This window comes from Ambystoma mexicanum, chromosome 10 (genome assembly GCF_040938575.1).
Source record: "Ambystoma mexicanum isolate Mex_15411 chromosome 10, UKY_AmexF1_1, whole genome shotgun sequence".
Lineage (NCBI taxonomy): Eukaryota > Metazoa > Chordata > Amphibia > Caudata > Ambystomatidae > Ambystoma > Ambystoma mexicanum.
This window is the reverse complement of record NC_090932.1, coordinates 302,608,692-302,628,670: the sequence shown is the minus strand read 5'-3', so window position 1 is coordinate 302,628,670 and position 19,979 is coordinate 302,608,692. Positions and strand designations below refer to the sequence as shown.

General features: G+C 49.7%; 1 protein-coding gene across 2 annotated transcripts in view; it reads left to right on the top strand.

Annotated features, from left to right (window-relative positions):
- The window catches only part of DGKD (diacylglycerol kinase delta), a 1,999,080-nt gene that overhangs the window by 995,989 nt on the left and 983,112 nt on the right, over positions 1-19,979 (top strand). The gene's annotated exons all lie outside the window — the stretch shown is intronic.

Genomic DNA, 19,979 nt, shown 5'->3' with positions numbered 1-19,979 from the left:
CCATTTGAGTGCTGAGCCACGGATTCCTAGGATGTACAGGCAGTCAAGAAGGGATTGTATGGTTAGCAGTGTCAAAGGCTGTTGGCAGATCAAGGAGAATCAGCGCTGCGCAACCCTCGGAGTCTGCCCCAACCTTGAGATCATCTCAGATAGAGATAAGAGTGGTTTCTGTTCCATGGCTAGGTCTGAAGCCTGATTGTGCGGGGTCGAGTAGTTTGTTGGATTCTACGAAGCAGTTGAGCTGGGAATATGCTCTCCGGTCAATGAGTTTCGCAAGAAATCTGGAGTGAAGTGAAGCATGTGATGGGAGTACATTCTATTGGGTTTATTTGTTTTGACTGGCACCAAATTACAAATCTTCTCCACTTGTCAAAATAACAGTGTCTGGTGTTTGGTTTACGTGCTTCCTTGAGGATTTCCATAAACCTTTGAGGTAGAGTTAGATGTCCAAACTCTGACTTCAGGAGCTAAACTGCCAAGTTCAAAGAGTGATGTTGAGGGTGTAATGTTGTTCCTCCCGTGCTGGGAGAGCACGTTGAACGGGAGCTAGATCGGGTCGCACATCTCCAGTTTTCGCAGATGTGGCTACCAAGGTTGTCTCGCCCACATAGGAGCAACTAGGATTAATGTCATCTGTTGCTTGTGGATCCTGTTCACCACTTTGCTCATTAGTGGAGTTGGGGGGGAAAGCGTAGGCAAATTTCCCTGACCAACTTATCCACAGGGCGTTCCCCTTGGAGTCGGGTTGGGGAAACCTGAATGCAAAGTCTGGGCATTGTTTGTTTTCTTTTGTTGCAAACAAGTCTAGCGAGGGGTAGCCCCATGTTAGGCAGAAACCTGTGCAGTTCCCTTAGGGACCACTGCAAAAGGCTTAAGACTACAGGTGTTGGCAGTAAACCCAATTGGTAGCAGTCTGTACCACCCAGATTTACCTGGTAGCTGTGGCTGAGCAGCCAGACATCTCTCAAGAAGAGTTAGACAATATATAGAGTATACGAGATAGGTACCAAAATACAGTAGCACAAGCAAACACTGACCAGAGCTTTGGTAACAAAGTATATAATTATTTATTTAAAGGCACACTTAGAAACACTCCAACACTATTATTGTAAGAAAGTTCAAAACACAGTCACTATTAATATATATACATCCCTTATTCCTTATTAGACAAGTCTTAGTTAACACCACTTATTTTCAGACAGAGGTGAGCGCTTAACTAAAGATGGCACTCCAATAAGTTATCAAAAAAGGGAGGGAAAAGGCAGAAATTAGAAAAGCACACAACACTAATACTTTAGAGGCACCCAGCAAGGCAGGAAAGTCAAAGCCTACTTGTGAGCAAAGAGTTCAGAGGCCAGGCTCCCTCTTAGAGAGAACAGAGCACCAATGCGCCCAAGATCACACAGTTTAAGAGGCTTGAAAAGTCAGAAAATAATTAGTTCAGCCCAGAAAAGTTCAGTTAGCCAGCCTAGGGCCAACCCAAGTGGTAAGTTGAGGATTTAAGAGACACCCCACACAGACCGTTGCAAGGGTGACCAGGCGGACACAGTACCTTGAAAGTGGAGAGAATCCTTCAGCGGGGGCAGTTGTTCCTGGCAGCGGGTGCAAGTCGCGGCGTCGTCCAGAGGAAGAGAGGATCTCGACGTGGAGGAAAGCTGAAGGTCGTTGTACTGCCAGGGAAGAAACCAGTCGCAGAGTTCTCCGGTTAAAAGGTACTACCCTTTTATTCGCGGTAGTGGTAAAACGTGGTATTGCGGTTGCCAGGGTGCTTGGCACAGGCAAGGCGGCCACGAGATGATCCGGGAAGGCGAAAAGGTGGGCAAACTGGTTATCCCCACCAGTCAAAGGAAGAAGACTCTTTGGGATGAAGATCTCCTCTGTCGTTGGAAGAAGTGGTGAGGCTGTTCAGCAGGGCTCCACCGGTGGTGTCGTCGTTGCAGGTTGGCTCAGCTTCTCCCTCTTCGGATTCTTTGGTCCTGTGGCGACTTCTGAAGTTCCAGTCCCCAAAGCCCTGTTTTTATGCAGAAAACCCCCATTCATCAGTCCTAGCTGTCACTCAAACATGCTAAGTGGTGAGCCGTGCGGCTCACCATTGGGCCAATCACACAAGAGTGCGACTTGAGTTGCCGAGGCAACTCAGTCCAGGGTGCCTAAACCCCCCTCCCACACATCCTGTAGACCCAGACAGAGTGGCACCACTTTTGGAGGCTTCTGTGGAGAAGCCCGCCAAAAAGTGGAAAAAAAATGGCTCGACTTGGGTTGGCGTTACAGAGGCGGACACAAAAGCCATTTTAAAACCGAGTCCTGGGAAAAAGACCCAACCGGGGAATAAATATAAAATAAATAACCCGGCGGTATCTTTAACATTGCACCAAAAAGTGGTGCATTTAAAATGAATGGGAAACTCCCATAGTAAATATTCTTAAGAATATTTCGCGTGGTAACCACTGCCACCAGCCAGAAACTTGATGAGGGGGGACTGCACAGTGCCCCCTCGAAAAACAGACCCAGGGGCAATCTAATTACCCCTACCAGTACTTCCACAATATGATGGTTTGTACTGGTTCTGTTCCCAATTTAAGACTAGTAAAGTCAATGGTGACTTAACATGCCCTGGGAGACAGTAGTCAGTCCCAAGGTATGGAGTCTATGTTTGGGGGTCACTATGACACCCCTGTGTTACTGCACTGAGGGTGCTGTGTAACACACTTACCAAAAACCACATGAAACCCTATTGAGCAAAAGACCCCATAGCCCATTAAACACATTACAAAGTCAAAGGATATCTCAAATCATGTCTAAGAGTGGGAGAAAAAGAGTCTCACTCTTAGCAGGAGAAAAAAATAAACCCCAAAAATCCAGCAAAGCTGCTGGGGGACTCACTAGGTTTGGGAAATTAGCCTTAACAGAGAATTCTCCCTAACACCCCACTGTGTGAAGATGTGATCTACGACATTTCTATCGAGCTGCCACTCTTGCTCTTCTGGTAGAGGATCTCTGCTTAGTGAGTCCACTAGAGTGTTGAGTTCCCCTGGAACATGTTGGGAAGTTAGGAACAAGCCCCGTTCATATTTTCTGTGCGAGCCGGGACAGGTTTGGAGAATGTGTGCCCGCTTGCTCTTTTATATCCAGAACATTGCAGTGATGCTGTCTTTGAGAATTTGTATGGACTGATTTGTCAGATGCGCTTTGAGTACTGCTAGAAGTTCCAGCAGGTTGATGTGGTTCTGTGCTGTGATTTGAGTCCACGGACCATGCGCTGTGTGATGAAGGTAATGGGCCCCCCACCCAGTGAGGGATGCGTCTGTTGTAACAATCGCTTGCACTGCCGGGTTGGGGAAAGGTTTTCCCTTCGACAGATTCTCTTTTGTCCACCAGCGTAGAGCTTGTACTAGTGTTGGCGAAACGACAACTAGAGCATCCCACTGACCACTTGCCAGAGACCAGTGTTTGGCCAACCACTCTTGCATCGGGCGCATGCACAATCGTGCGTGTGGGACCAGGTAAATGCATGATGCCATCATTCCGAACAAGCACATTGCTTTGCGTACGGTTATCTGGCGGCCAACTAGATATGAGGTATTTTGCAGCAGTATGTTTTGTACTCATTCCTTTGATGGAAAGACTAGACCTTCTTCCTTTTTTATGACAGCTTCTAAGAACTGTTTGGTCTTGTTTGGTGCAAGGCTTGACTTTTTCTCGTTGATAAAGCAACCCAATTGGAAAAGAAGGTTGATCGTTTTTTGGGTATTTCGCTTGTAAATTTGGGGGGGTTTCCCCTGTGAACAGCCAGTCGTCCAGGTAAGAGTACACTGGGATTGACTCCCTGCCTAGGTGTGTTGCCACCACCCCCAGTACCTTGGTGAATACCCCTGGAGCAGATGCTATGGCGAAGGGTAGCACCTTGAATTGGTAGTGCTGGTTTGCTGTCTTAAAATGCAAGAATTTTCTATGCGCTGGGAACATTGAAATATGAAAGTAAGCATCTTTCATATCCACGGTTGCCATGTAGTCCCCCCGGTTTAGCAGTGGGATTACTTCCTGTAGCGTTGTTCTGCAGAATTTCTGTGGTTTGACATAGGTGTTTGCAGGTTGCAGATCTAAGACCGGGTGCATTGTGATATCTTTTTTTGGGCACAAGGAAGTGAATAGACACCCTTGTTTACCTGGTCCGCCCAGATGATTTCGACGACGTCCTTTAATATCAGCGCTGCCACCTCTTCCAGTAGGATGCGCTGTTCTTCTTTTGAGGTGGTTCTTTGTCTTGGGGGATGGTAGGCGGGTCGCTGTAGCAGCTCTATACAATAAACGCCCGCCGTGGTTGAAAGCACCCACTTGTCTGGGGTGATTCCCTCCCATACGTGGGTAAAGTGTGTTATGCATCCACCTACCGGTGTGGCATGGGGCGTAACCTGTAGCGGGGTGGTCATGTTTTGGGTGGGGTGTCGCCGTGTCTGGAAGAGGAGGATCTGCCCCTGCCGCGAGATCTTCTCTTGCCTCTCTGGAAACATTGTGAGGACTGGCCTTAAGGTGAGCCCCAGGGCGAGATCTGACCCTGGTTGTACCCAGACCCCCTTTATGAATTTTGTCCCCTAAAGCGATGGAAATTATAGCCCCCTCTCTGACCGGAGGGTTTATTGGTAAGTTGTAGAAAAGTGGTTGGCTCTAGATTTGGAAATGACCTTGCTGAGCTCTGTATTCTTGGTGGATCAGGGTAGAGATGTAGGTTGCACGATCACAGGTAACTTCGTTTGAGGTTTGGCCAAACACCTCATTTTTGAGAAGGAGAAGGTGGTTTTTAGTTCCTGGCTATCTTGCTTATGGATTTGAAAGAATTGCTCTCACACGTTGTTGATTGCGATTTGATTTCGCTTTTATTTGTGCAAGTGGTTGGTTTTTGTTTTGATATACATTTAGTACATTGGGGGGGTTCTTGAGTCCCCTTATTTGTCAGCCAACACATGTTTCAACCCTAAGGTCTTTATCAAGGCTATTGAAATTGGCTTGTAGTTCCCTGTGGGGTCCTGGTTGATGGTAAGTTGGCCCAGTGACTTTAAGGTGTCGTACTTTTCTTTGGCACTTTTGAGGGTGTCTTCCACTGCCTTGCCAAACAAGCCAGTTGGTTCTATCAGCATGTTGAGAAGAGTAACCTTTGTCTCGAATTTAAAGCCAGATTGGCATAGCCATGCGTGGCATTTAATAAGCGTGCCTTCAGCTATTATCCTCCCCGCATTATCAGCTGCATCTAGATCATTTTTGAGAATGTAGTTGGCTACAGCTTTCCCTTCTCCCACAGCGAGAGAGAGTTGAGATTTAAGGGGCTCTGGGGCTGAGGCCATTAGCTCGGCTACCTCATCCCACTTATGGCAGTTGTAGCTGCCCAGCAAGATGGTATTATTGGCAACCCTCGCCTAGTAGGCTGCCGAGGTGGCAACCTTTCTACCGACAGTATACATCTTTTTACTTTCTTTGTTTGGGGGAGCCACTGACGAGGCTAGAGGTGTTCCCGTTCTTTTTCTCGTGGTTGTAACAACCAATGAGTCTGGTTCTAGTTAACACCTGATATAGAGGGGATCTGAGGGAGCTGGTTGGAAGACTTTTTCAATGCGCGGGTTTACCGCCCATGTTAAGTTTGGGGTTACCAAGGATACTTGTATTCACCTCTGTACAGACTGGAGGATTGGAATAAATTGGGTTGCAGATTTTTTGACTCCCAAGATGTTTTCGGCAACGTCTTAGTCCATTTGGGTTTCCTCTGTTTCTATTTGGAAATGTTCAGCTGCCTTTAGGAGCATATAATTATATTGGATTTGGTTGTCGACCGGTGAGTCTGCCATTGGTGGGTCTGTATGATCCGGTGACTGTGTGACTTATGCGTCTTCATCATCGTTGTCATAAAACTGGTCTACATCCCCCACGTCCCTTGGACCTTAGTGTCTGTGTAAGCATTTAGTGGAGTCCTAGTATGAAAGCTGCCCTGGGTCCTGCTGAGGGGTGGCTGCTTGCAAGGTGTCTGTACAGAGTCTTTTGGTGGGGGGTTGTGTAAGGGCTGCCCCACTAGCTGGCTTAGTGCCCTGGAGACTTTCTAAAACCTCTCGGTAGCTGTCAAAGAAATTGGCTAATGAGGACATGCATCTCATGACCCTATCTATTTCTTCTGCAGACCACTAGGATGAACTTGTGACAACAGGTAAAGGGACAACATCTGGGATGGGAGTTGGCTCAGGTCCTGGGTGTCTCTTGTGCCTCATAGCCCCTGAAATGGTTCCCTCCCCCTCTGTCATAGTCTCCTTCTGTCTAGAGTACTTGTGGACCTTCCAACTTGCAGTGTTTCGAAGACCGACCCTTTAGTAGCGTAATGAGTGCAGACATTTTTGAGCTCTGAGGGGATTTCGCAGTGGCCTGCGACACATCTTCCGACTGTCATTTATCGGCATGTGTACGGTCCGTCGACACGTCTTTCGATGTTCAGTCGTCAGCGTGCGTGGAGTTGGTTGTTTTGGACACAGCGTCAGTACCAGACTTTTCTCTCGATATCGGGGGCCTGTCGTGAGGCGATCATTCCAGAGGACAGGGAACTGTCGGACCTCCCCCATGACGCTGTGTGTGGCTTTCCGATCGGCGTCGAAGTCACTTTATGGCCTGGGTTGTGTGTTTAGTGTGGGTAAGTTTGTCAGTGCTAGTGCCGCTGGGTGTCCTCCCCGTAGCAGAGCCGCCTGCATTCCTGATGGGGTCCGGGGCTTGCACGCGGGCATCCGATGGGTTCCCGTTCGCCGTCACTTAAGACGCTGATGCTGCCGTCACTGGAGGCATCCTCAACATACATGGTGGCCTCGGCCTGCATGGCGCGGTGGGCCCAGTGCTTCGTTTTACGGTCATATAAAGTCTTGGGCTTGAAGAGCTTGAAAGATTTGCAGTGACCCTCGTTGTGGTCCCTTGGAAGACAAAGGTTGCACACCCGGTGCAAGTCTTTCCAGGGAAGTTTTCGGTTGCAAGATGGACAAAATTTAAATGGTGTATTCTCTTTTTTTGTGTGGGGAAGGCAGCTTGGCGAATAAAGTGGGAAGCAGGGGAAATATGCTTTCTCTTATGGTACTAAGAAATGAACCACCCCCCACTCTTACTACTGTGAGAGCCGAGGCCCGGGGCGGACTTGCGAGGCGGTCTGGAAAGTTTGTAGAGGCGAGTTCTGCAGTCGACAAAGGTAGTCCTTGAAGCCGCCGCCGAAGGTCTTGTAGGGGAGCGGCTAAGAAAGGACAGTAAGAGTAACTAGATCTAATTATTATTAATAAAATGGCAATAGCCAGAAGGAACTGCGCTTTCAGCGTCCGACAATGATGGCAGAAAAAAAACAATCTGAGGGACCTCGACGCGTGAAGCACCATGGGTACAGTAGACGTCACACTAGGAATAGTATTACTGGCGCGCCATGTCGACGTCCCTTTTCGAGTTCCGAAAACAACAACTGTAATACTCGGCAGCTTCCACCAGATGTCATCCTATGCACAGCATGTGATCCGAGCAGATTCCATAAGCCTCAGATCACATGCTGTGCATAGGCCGACATCTAGTGGAAGCTGCGGAGCATTACAGTTTGTTTTTCGAAACTCGAAAATGGGCGTCGACATAGGGCGTGCCAGTAATACTATCCCTAGTGTGACGTCCACTGTACCCAAGATCCCTCACGCGTCTAGGATCCTCAGATTGTTTTTTCCGCCATACTGGTCAGAAGCATTTTGCGGAGTCCCCTGGCCTTAGCCATACTTTTGCTAAAATATCGATTAATTTACATCCTTTCCCCATCCCAACGTCGAACTTCGACACTCGACGCCGGCTTGGAGAAGAATTCGACCGTCGGCTGCTGCACGACAGATTTGGGCCTCGGAAGGCCTCTGGCCTCGGCCCTGAAAGTAGGGAGAGTGGGGGGTTGGACATACTCTACACTCTTGGTATATAGGTACACCTTATACATTTCCTACACTTACCAGCCCACTGCCTCAAGGTGCGTATGGAGGGTACCCCTTTTCAATTCTGCCCCAAGTGCAATCGCAAATACCCTTGGGTCGACAGGCACGCCACGTGCAATCTATGCTTGCCGAGGGACCACCCCGAGGCGAACTGCAGAGCGTGTAGTAGGTTTAAACCTAAGACACTTAAGGACCGTTCGACGAAGCGTTGGGCCCACCACGCCAGGCAGGCAGCCATGGCAGCGGAAGGCGCTTCACCGATGGCAGCAATGCCGTGCTTTCGGACGGCAAGGGCATTATGGCGTCGAAAGACAGCTGAGCGCAGGTCCCCGACCTCGGAAGGTCGTCCGACAGGGCGGCTTTGTGGAAGACCCCCGGCGACACAAGCGCTTCACACACCACACACACAAAACACACAAAGTCCAACCGAGACTCGACGACGTCGAGTTCTCGGAAAGAGGCACATACAGAACGGTCCGATTCGGTGTACTCTGGGCGTTCTCGATCGAGATCGCCGCATGACTCCAGGCAATCATCCACTCTTGCCAAGAGTGCCTCGCTCCCTAAGCTAACAGAAGTTCGATCGTCAGAGGACGAAGACGACTTCCATCCCCAGGCCGCTCTCCAGGAGTCGGAGCCCGCAGACAAGATCAGCGCGGCCCCACGTTCGAAGGACAGGGACTCTACCCCCGATCCTCGACGCCAGGCGTCGAAAACCTCCGGAGCCACAAAGGGACAGGGAAAACACTTTTCCACTCACAGGGAGGGGGGAAAACAGCAGAAGAAGCAGCCACTGCACTCTTCCACACCTGTGAAACACTCCACTCCTCCTTAACAGACAGACAAGCCCAAGTCTGCTGCTATTTCTAAAACCATCAAACCAACTCAGGATAAGTCTCCTAGACTTTCTGAGAGAGTCATTCCCAGTTCCAAAGAATGGTCAAGTGATGACATAGATAGGGTCATGTCAAGGATGTCTTCTTTGGCAGACTTTTATGATAAAAATCCAGACCATTTCCTTTCATATAATCCACAAGGGGCTACACCCTCAGGCTCTAATGATCCTATCCCCCCTAGTAAGAAGCCCCGGTTTGAGACACCTATGAGGTCTGCGGACCCCTTCGATGTACAACCATACTCACGGCCATACTCACAGTATCAAGGAGAGTCTTCCTTTTGTGAGGACCAAGAATTTGGCATGGTAGAAGAACAAACCGGGACGGGCTACTATGGGGATGATGAGGACCAAGAGGAAGAGGAAGACCCTGAAACCTACAGAGTAGATTCCCCGGTAGAGAAGGAAGCCCCGGTTACCGACTCCCCCGTCGATAACCAACCCCTCCTGAACGAGGTTCTCGCACGAGCAGCAGAACATTTCCATATTGACACCCACGGTGTCCAGGAAGAGAGGGACCTCGCCGAGGAGTTAGTGGGAGAAAGGAGGCCTGTTGCCCAGACCATCCCTATCCTTAAGTCTATTCAGCGAAGAATAGACCCGTCCCTGGTGAACCCAAACCTCACCAGAGCAGTCAATCCCATAGTTGAAAAAACTTTCAAGGCAGCCCAGTCTGACCCTCTCTATATAAGAGGACATCTGAAGCCAGACTCCCTGAGAGAGCTGGAACACCCTCCAGACAAGGAGAGCAAAAAAACTATATGGTTTCGGCAGGAAAGTAGCCTCAACGTCCGTCTATCAGGCAAGGATTGCAAACTCCACCACCCTGTTGGCCAGCTATAACTGCCATCAGTGGGAAGAAGTCGCAGCACTCATAGCCTCTGCACCAGAACCCTTAAAGGGCCAGTTAGCACGAATTTCCGCAGAGGGTAGAGCCCTGTCTGGTTGCATCTTAAAAGCATCTGACGCCGCGGACAACGCAGGCAGATTGATAGCAGAAGGTACTGTTATCAAGAGACATGCGTGGTTACGGCAGTCTGGTTTTAAGGCAGAAACCCAGGCATCATTGTTGGACAAACCGGTGGAAGCCGATCTGTTGTTTGGTAAGGCGGTCGAGGACGCGCTGAAGAATGCCAAGGACGAATATGAGACACTCAAGTCCCTTGGCCAGTTAACTAATAAACCCCCTAACCAGAGAGGGAATTGTAATTTTCGTCGCCCACGCGGCCAAAATTCCCAAAGAGGATCAAACTATTCCCAGGGGCAGGGTACACAGTGGAGCAACAACAGCCAACAGTCTCCCCAGGGTTACGGCAGGGGTAATAGGAGAGGACGTGGTACAGGCAGAGGCAGCCCCAGTAGAGGAGGCGGCACGCCTCCACCAAAGCAGTGACGCTCAGTTCAGGGTCCCTTCTCACGCAACCCTAGTAGGGGGACGCATTTCCAAATTCACCCAGGCTTGGGAAGGGATCACATCAGACAGATGGGTGCTGTCAACAGTATCCGCAGGGTACTGTATAGAACTACTGCATCGTCCCCGGAACCATCCTCCACGACAAAGAGTACACTCTTTAGAACATCAGAAGATTCTCCTCGAGGAGATCGCCAATCTGCTAGCAAAGGACGCGATAGAACTCGTCCCGGGACACCAGGTAAACAAGGGTATTTATTCAACTTACTTCCTTGTGCCAAAAAAAGACTTGACAATGCGCCCAGTATTGGACTTAAGGCCTGCCAACAAGTATGCCAAGCCCCAAAAGTTTCGAATGACTACGCTACCAGAGGTAATCCCCCTCCTAAAAAAGGGGGATTACATGGCAACCTTGGATATGAAAGATGCCTATTTTCATATTTCCATGTTCCCAGCGCACAGAAGGTACTTGCGCTTCAAGGTGGTCAGTCGGCACTACCAGTTCAAGGTACTGCCCTTCGGGATAGCTTCGGCACCAAGGGTATTCACCAAGGTACTGGCGGTGGCAGCTGCACACCTACGCAAGGAGGCAATCCCGGTGTACCCTTATCTGGACGACTGGCTCATAACGGGGGAAACCCCAGTAATTTGCAGAACAAACATTCAAAGGACTATCGACCTCCTCCACGAATTAGGCTTCTCAATCAACGAGAAAAAGTCAAGCCTGGTGCCAAGCACCTCCAAACAGTACCTAGGAGCAATCCTAGATACTCAAGAGGGGTTGACATTTCCTTCAGAGGAAAGAATTCGGAATATACTACTGCAAATTCCGCAATATCAGTCCGGTCACCAAATAACGGTACGCAAAGCAATGCGTTTGCTGGGCATGATGGCGTCATGTATTTACTTGGTCCCCCACGCGCGCCTGCGCCCCATGCAGGAATGGTTGGAGAAACAGTGGTCTCAGGCAAGTGGTCAGTGGGACGATCTAGTGGTCGTTTCACCAACACTAGTACAAAGCCTTCACTGGTGGACAAGAGAGAATCTTGCACAGGGGAAACCCTTTTACGATCCCGAAGTACAGGCAGTAGTCACTACCGATGCATGTCTGACGGGGTAGGGAGCTCACCATCTCCACCACACAGCTCAGGGTCTCTGGTCTCCCTCAGTGGCCAAGAACCACATCAACCTGCTAGAGCTTCTGGCAGTATTCAGAGCGCTTCAAGCGTTCGAGCCCTACCTACTAAACCTGTCAGTGCAAATCCGGACGGACAGCACGACAGCCATGTTCTACCTGAACAAGCAAGGAGGGACTCGTTCGCCAAATCTGTCCAAGCTTGCCCAGAAAATCTGGATATGGGCACTCAGACGGAACATCTTCCTGTCATCACAACATGTTCCAGGGGAGCTCAATTCCCTAGCGGATGCTCTGAGCAGAGACTCCCTCCCAGAGGAACACAAATGGGTTCTACACAGAGAGGTCGTAGAAGATATCTTCTCTCAGTGGGGTTTCCCCACTATAGACTTATTCGTCACAAGCGAAAACAAACAATGCCCAGGATTTGCATCCAGGTTCCCCCAACCAGACTCCCAGGGGAACGCCCTGTGGATGAACTGGTCAGGGATGTTTGCGTACGCTTTTCCACCAACTCCTCTCATCAGGAAGGTGGTCAACAAGATGAACAGTGAGTCGATGACGCTCGTCCTAGTTGCTCCCATGTGGGCAAGACAACCGTGGTTCCCACACCTACGCAGGATGGCGGTGTGCGAACCCATCAAACTTCCGGCCTGGTACAACCTACTGTCCCAGCACCAAGGTCAAACAGTGCATCAGCAACCCAACTCAATGAACCTGGCAGCATGGCTCCTGAGGTCATAGAGTTTGGACATCTCAATTTACCACAGAGGTGTATGGACATCCTAAAGGAATCTAGGAAACCAAACACAAGGCACTGCTACTTTGACAAGTGGAAGAGATTCGTTATCTGGTGCCAGAGTAGACAAATCAACCCAGTTGATTGCACTCCTTCCACTATTGTTACATACATGCTCCACCTGCGAGATGCAGGATCGGTTTTTAACTCACTGAAAGTACACCTGGCAGCCCTGTCAGCATACACCACTTCCCATAACAAGGTCTTGTGGTGGAAAGTACCAGTAGTTAAAGCCTTCATGGAAGGAGTAAATAGACTTTACCCTCCTATTTCAAACCCACCACCAGGGTGGGACCTTAATGTGGTGCTATCTAAGCTCATGGGCCCCTCCTTCGAGCCCATGAATAAAAGCAGTCTCAAACACCTGACTTATAAAACGGCTTTCTTAGTAGCTATTACTTCTGTAAGAAAGGTCAGTGAAATTCAGGCTCTGTCAGTGCAGGATCCATTCTTTACTGTCCATAAAGACAAACTTTTTTTACGCACACACCCTAGGTTCTCACCTAAGTTTATATCTAAATTCCACGTAAACCAGTCCATCGAGCTTCCGGCTTTCTTCCAGGACCCTCAAAGCTCGGCTGAGGTGAAACTACACACCCTAGATGTGCGTAGGGCGGTCCTCTACTATGTAAATAAAACCAGACCGCTAAGGAAAACAGATCAACTGTTTGTCTCCGTAGCTACAGGCAGAGAGGGGGATCGCGTCTCTAAAGGTGCCATCTCGAAGTGGATTATTAACTGTATCAAGCTGTGTTACTCACTCTCTGAAAGAACTCTGCCTTTCACGCCAAGAGCCCACTCTACTAGAGGCATTGGGGCCACTCTGGCTTTCATTGCAAATGTACCCCTTGACACCATTTGCAAAGCAGCTACTTGGAGCTCTATTCACACTTTTACTCAGCATTACTGCATTGACACCCATTCCAAGGCAGATACACAAGTGGGACAAGCGGTTCTAAGACACTTATTTGCTCATGACCCTTCTCACATCCCACCTCCTTCTTCAGGTACTGCTCGCTAATCTATGCACAGCATTTGATCTAAGCAGATTCCACAAGCCTCAGAAGGGATACATTACTCACCGTAATCGTATTTCTGATGCTTGTATCTGCTTAGATTCACATGCGACCCACCCTTCCTCCCCTCTGAGAGAAGGCGCATGGTTGCTTGTAGTCTTACCTTTCTATCTATCTGCTTGGATTATCTGTACTCGCGCTACTCCTCATGCTACCTCATGTCAGAAAAAATACAATCTCAGGATCCTAGACGCGTGAGGGATCTTGGGTACAGTGGACGTCACAATAGGGATAGTATTACTGGCACGCCCTGTGTCGACGCCCATTTTTGAGTTTCGAAAAACAAACTGTAATACTCCGCAGCTTCCACTAGATGTCGGCCTATGCACAGCATGTGAATCTAAGCAGATACAAGCATCAGAAATACGATTACGGTGAGTAATGGATCATATATATATTTCTGAGGCTTGTGGAATCTGCTTAGATCACATGCTGTGCATAGGCCGACATCTAGTGGAAGCTGCGGAGTATTACAGTTTGTTTTTCGAAAGTCGAAAATGGGCGTCGACACAGGCGTGCCAGTAATACTATCCCTAGTGTGACGTCCACTGTACCCAAGATCCCTCACGCGTCTAGGATCCTCAGATTGTTTTTTTCCGCCATACTGGTCGGAAGCATCTTGCGGAGTTCCCTGGCCTTAGCCATACTTTTGCTGTTATTATAATTATAATTCTTATTCATTCCCTTCCCCACCCCAACGTCGACCCTCGACCTCGACGACGGCTGGAGATGTCATCGACCGTCGACTGCTGCACGACGGATCTGGGCCTCGGAAGGCCGCTGGCCTCGGCCCGGGCCTAGTAGGCCGCTGGCCTCGGCCCTTACAAGTAGGGAGAGTGGGGGGTGGTACATACTCTTCACTCTTGATATATAGTTACATTTTATATATTCCTACACTTAGCAGCCCGCTGCCTTAAGGTGCGTATGGAGGGTACCCCTTTTCAATTCTGCCCCAAGTGCAATCGCAAATACCCTTGGGTCGACAGGCACGCCACGTGCAATCTCTGCTTGCCGAGGGATCACCCCGAAGCGAACTGCAGAGCGTGTAGTAGGTTTAAACCTAAGACACTTAAGGACCGTTCGACAAAGCGTTGGGCCCACCACGCCAGGCAGGAGGCCATGGCAGCGGAGGGCGCCTTCAGCGATGGCAGCGACGCCGTACTTTCGGACGGCGAGGGCATTATGGCGTCGAAAGACAGCCGGCGAGCGCAGGTCCCCGACCTCGGAAGGTCGTCCGGCAGGGCGGCTATGGGGAAGACCCCCGGCGACGCAAGCGCTACACACCTAACACACACTAAACACACTAAGACCAACCGGACCTCGACGACGTCGACTTCCCGGAAAGAGGCACAAAAAGAACGGTCCGACTCGGTGTCCTCTGGGCGCTCTCGATCGAGATCACCTCACGACGCAAGGCAATCATCCACTCTTGCCAAGAGTGCCTCGCTACACACATTAACGGAAGTTCGATCGTCGGGAGACGAAGACGACTTCCACCCCCAGGCCGCACTCCAAGATACCGAGACCGCGGTTCACAGATACCTCTCCAGACCCTCGGCGCCAGGCGTCGAAAGTCTCTGGGGCCTCCAAGGGACAGGGAAAACATTTTTCCACGCACGGGGAGGGGGGGAAACAGCGGAAAGCACAGCCTTCCACTCCTGTAAAGCCATCCTCTCACCCTAGGCAGACAAGCAAACACAAGTCTACCCTTGAAAAGTCCCATAAATCATCACCTACTAAAGTAATACCCTGTTCCAGGGAATGGTCCAGTGAAAACATAGACAGGGTTATGTCTAGGATGTCTTCCTTGGCTGATTTTTATGATAAGAACCCAGAACATTTTCTTTCATATAACCCTCAAGGGCCCACACCCTCAGGCTCCTCCGATCCTATCCCGCTAAGTAAAAAGCCCCGATTCGAAAGACCTGAACCCTTCGAGGTTCAGCCTTACTCCACTCCATATTCTACTCCACTCCCCAGTTACCAGGGACAAGTTTTCCCTGAAGAGGACCAGGAGTTTGAAATTATGGAAGAACAAACCGGGACAGATTACTATGCAGAGGATGAGGACCTGGAGGAGGGAGAAAATGAGCAGGAAATTTACAGAGTAGATTCCCCAGTACAAAGCGAAGCCCCAGTTACCGACTCTCCAGTTGATAACCAGCCCCTCCTTAACGAGGTTCTCGCTCGAGCAGCGGAACATTTCCACATCGACACCCACGGTGTACAGGAGGAAAGGGACTTCGCGGAGGAGTTTGTAGTAGAGAGGAGACCGGTCGCTCAGACCATCCCTATCCTCAAGTCCATCCAACGAAGAATAGATCCTTCCCTGGTGAATCCTAACCTCACCAGAGCTGTCAACCCCAGAATTGAAAAGATTTTCCGGGCAGCCCAGTCTGACCCTCTGTATATAAGGGGACATCTTAAACCAGATTCCCTAGTGGTTACCAACACTAGAAAAAGGGCTGGCACGCCCTTATCTTCATCAGAAGCTCCTCCCGACAAGGAGAGCAAAAAACTTTACGGGTTTGGCAGGAAGGTAGCCTCAACGTCCGCCTACCAAGCAAGGATTGCGAATTCCACCACCCTGTTGGCTAGTTACAATTGCCATCAATGGGAAGAAGTCGCGGCGCTCATTGCCTCTGCTCCAGAACCGTTAAAGGGCCAGCTGGCTCGGATCTCGGCAGAGGGGAGAGCCGTGTCTGGTTGCATTTTAAAAGCAACTTTCGACGCCGCTGACAACGCAGGGAGATTGATAGCAGAAGGTACTGTTATCAAGAGACATGCGTGGTTACGGCAGTCGGGATTCAAGACAGAAACCCAGGCTTCTTTAATAGACAAGCCAGTGGAACCCGACCTATTGTTTGGGAAAGCGGTCGAAGACGCACTTAAAAATGCCAAAGATGAATATGAGACTCTCAAATCCCTTGGCCAGCTTACCAACAAACCCCCTAACCAGAGGGGGAACAGTAATTTTCGTCGCCCACGCGGCCAAAATTCACAAAGAGGCAACTATGCCCAGGGACAGGGTACACAATGGAATAACAACCAGCAGTCTACACAGAGTTACGGCAGGGGTAACAAGAGAAGTCGTGGAAGAGGCAGAGGCAGCCCCAACAAGGGAGGTGGCACGCCTCCACCAAAACAGTGACGCTCAGTTCAGGGTCCCTTGTCACGCAACCCCAGTAGGGGGACGCATTTCCACCTTCACCCAGGCTTGGGAAGGGATCACCTCAGACAGATGGGTGCTGTCAACAGTATCCGCAGGATATTGTATAGAACTACTGCAGCGTCCCCGGAATCATCCTCCACGACAAAGAGTGCACTCCCTAGAGCATCAAAGGATCCTTCTCGAGGAGATCGCCATTCTGCTAGAAAAGGACGCGATAGAACTCGTCCCAGGACACCAGGTAAACAAGGGTATCTATTCAACTTACTTCCTGGTGCCAAAGAAAGATTTGACAATGCGCCCAGTATTGGACTTACGGCCTGCCAACAAGTATGTCAAGCCCCAAAAATTCCGTATGACCACGCTACAAGAGGTAATCCCCCTCCTAAAAAAGGGGGATTACATGGCAACCTTGGATATGAAAGATGCTTATTTTCATATTTCCATGCTCCCAGCGCACAGAAAGTACTTGCGCTTCAAGGTGGAAAGTCGCCACTACCAATTCAAGGTACTGCCCTTCGGGATAGCTTCAGCACCAAGGGTATTCACCAAGGTACTGGCGGTGGCAGCTGCACACCTACGCAGGGAGGCAATCCCGGTGTACCCTTATCTGGACGACTGGCTCATAACGGGGGAAACCCCAGGAATTTGCAGGTCAAACATTCAGAGGACTATCGACCTCCTCCACGAATTAGGCTTCTCTATCAACGAGAAAAAGTCAAGTCTGGTGCCAAGCACCTCAAAACAGTTTCTAGGAGCTATCCTAGATACTCAGAAAGGATTGACCTTCCCTTCGGAAGAGAGAATTCGGAATATACTTCTGCAAATTCCGCATTATCAGTCAGGTCAACAGATAACAGTACGCAAAGCTATGCGGTTACTGGGCATGTTGGCGTCATGCATTTACCTGGTCCCCCACGCGCGTCTGCGCATGCGTCCCATGCAGGAATGGTTGGCGAAACAGTGGTCTCAGGCAAGTGGTCAGTGGGACGATCTAGTGGTCGTTTCGCCAACACTCGTACAGAGCCTACACTGGTGGACAAGAGAGAATCTCGCAAAGGGGAAACCCTTTTACGATCCCGAAGTACAAGCCGTGGTGACTACAGATGCATGCCTGACTGGGTGGGGAGCTCACCATCTCCACCACACAGCTCAGGGTCTCTGGTCTCACTCAGTAGCCAAGAACCACATCAATCTGCTAGAGCTTCTGGCAGTATTCCGAGCGCTAAAGGCGTTCGAGCCCCATCTACTGAACTTGTCGGTGCAGATCAGGACGGACAGCACGACAGCCATGTTCTATCTGAACAAGCAAGGGGGGACTCGTTCGCCAAATCTGTCCAAGCTTGCCCAGAAAATATGGATATGGGCACTCAGACGGAACATCTTCCTGTCATCGCAACATGTTCCAGGGGAGCTCAATTCCCTAGCGGATGCTCTAAGCAGAGACTCCCTCCCAGAAGAACACGAATGGGTCCTTCACAGAAACGTAGTAGAAGATCTCTTCTCTCAGTGGGGTTTCCCCACTATAGACCTATTCGCCACAAGCGAAAACAAACAATGCCCAGGATTTGCATCCAGGTTCCCCCAGCCGGACTCCCAAGGGAATGCCCTGTGGATGAACTGGTCAGGGATGTTTGCGTACGCTTTTCCACCAACTTCTCTCATCAGGAAGGTGGTGTACAAGATGAACAAGGAATCGATGACGCTCATCCTAGTTGCTCCCATGTGGGCGAGACAACCATGGTTTCCACACCTACGCAGGATGGCGGTGTGCGAGCCCATCAGACTCCCAGCCTGGTACAACCTACTGTCCCAGCAACAGGGTCAAACAGTGCATCAGGAACCCAACTCTATGAACCTAGCAGCATGGCTCCTGAAGTCATAGAGTTTGGACATCTCAAATTACCACAGAGGTGTATGGACATTCTAAAGGAGTCCAGGAAACCAAATACAAGGCACTGTTACTTTGATAAGTGGAAAAGATTCGTTATCTGGTGCCAGAATAAACAAATCAACCCGGTTGATTGCACTCCTTCCAACGTTGTGACATACATGCTCCACCTGCTGGATGCAGGGTTGGTTTTTAACTCGCTGAAAGTACACCTGGCAGCCCTCTCGGCTTACACCACATCCCATAACAAGGTCTCGTGGTGGAAAGTACCAGTGGTTAAAGCCTTCATGGAAGGAGTAAAGAGACTTCACCCTCCTATTTCGAACCCACCGCCAGGATGGGACCTCAACGTGGTGCTAGCTAAGCTCATGGGACCCCCATTCGAACCCATGCATAAAAGTAGTCTCAAACACCTGACTTATAAAACGGCCTTCTTAGTAGCCATTACCTCCATAAGAAGGGTCAGTGAAATTCAGGCTCTGTCAGTGCAGGATCCTTTCTTTACTATCCACAAGGACAAACTGGTTTTACGCACACACCCTAGGTTCTCACCTAAATTCATATCCAAGTTCCATGTAAACCAGTCCATCGAGCTTCCGGCTTTCTTCCAAAACCCGCAAAGCTCGGCTGAGGTGAAACTACACACCCTAGATGTGCGTAGGGCGGTCCTATACTATGTAAATAAAACCAGACCGCTAAGGAAAACAGATCAACTGTTTGTCTCCGTAGCTACAGGCAGAGAGGGGGATCGCGTCTCTAAGGGCGCTATCTCGAAGTGGATTATCAACTGTATACAGCTGTGTTACTCTCTTTCTGAAAAGACTCTGCCTTTTACGCCAAGGGCCCACTCTACTAGAGGCATTGGTGCCACTCTGGCTTTCATTGCAAATGTTCCCCTCGACACCATTTGCAAAGCAGCTACTTGGAGCTCTATTCACACTTTTACTCAGCATTACTGCATTGACACTCATTCCAAGACAGAGACACAAGTGGGACAAGCGGTTCTAAGACACCTGTTTGCTCATGACCCTTCTCACATCCCACCTCCTTCTTCTGGTACTGCTCGCTAATCTATGCACAGCATGTGATCTAAGCAGATTCCACAAGCCTCAGAAGGGATACATTATCCACCGTAATCGTATTTCTGATGCTTGTATCTGCTTAGATTCACATGCGACCCACCCTTCCTCCCCTCCGAGAGAAGGCGCATGATTACTTGTAGTCTTACCTTTCTGTCTATCTGCTTGGATTATCTGTACTCACGCTACTCCTCATGCTTCCTCATGTCAGAAAAAATACAATCTGAGGATCCTAGACGCGTGAGGGATCTTGGGTACAGTGGACGTCACACTAGGGATAGTATTACTGGCACGCCTGTGTCGACGCCCATTTTCGACTTTCGAAAAACAAACTGTAATACTCCGCAGCTTCCACTAGATGTCGGCCTATGCACAGCATGTGAATCTAAGCAGATACAAGCATCAGAAATACGATTACGGTGAGTAATGTATCCCATATATATATATATATATATATATATACATATATATATACATACATACTACATCCTGTAGTCCATCCAGCGGAGGATACAGCCCTCTCTGGAAACACCTAACCAGACGCGGGCAGGTAATTC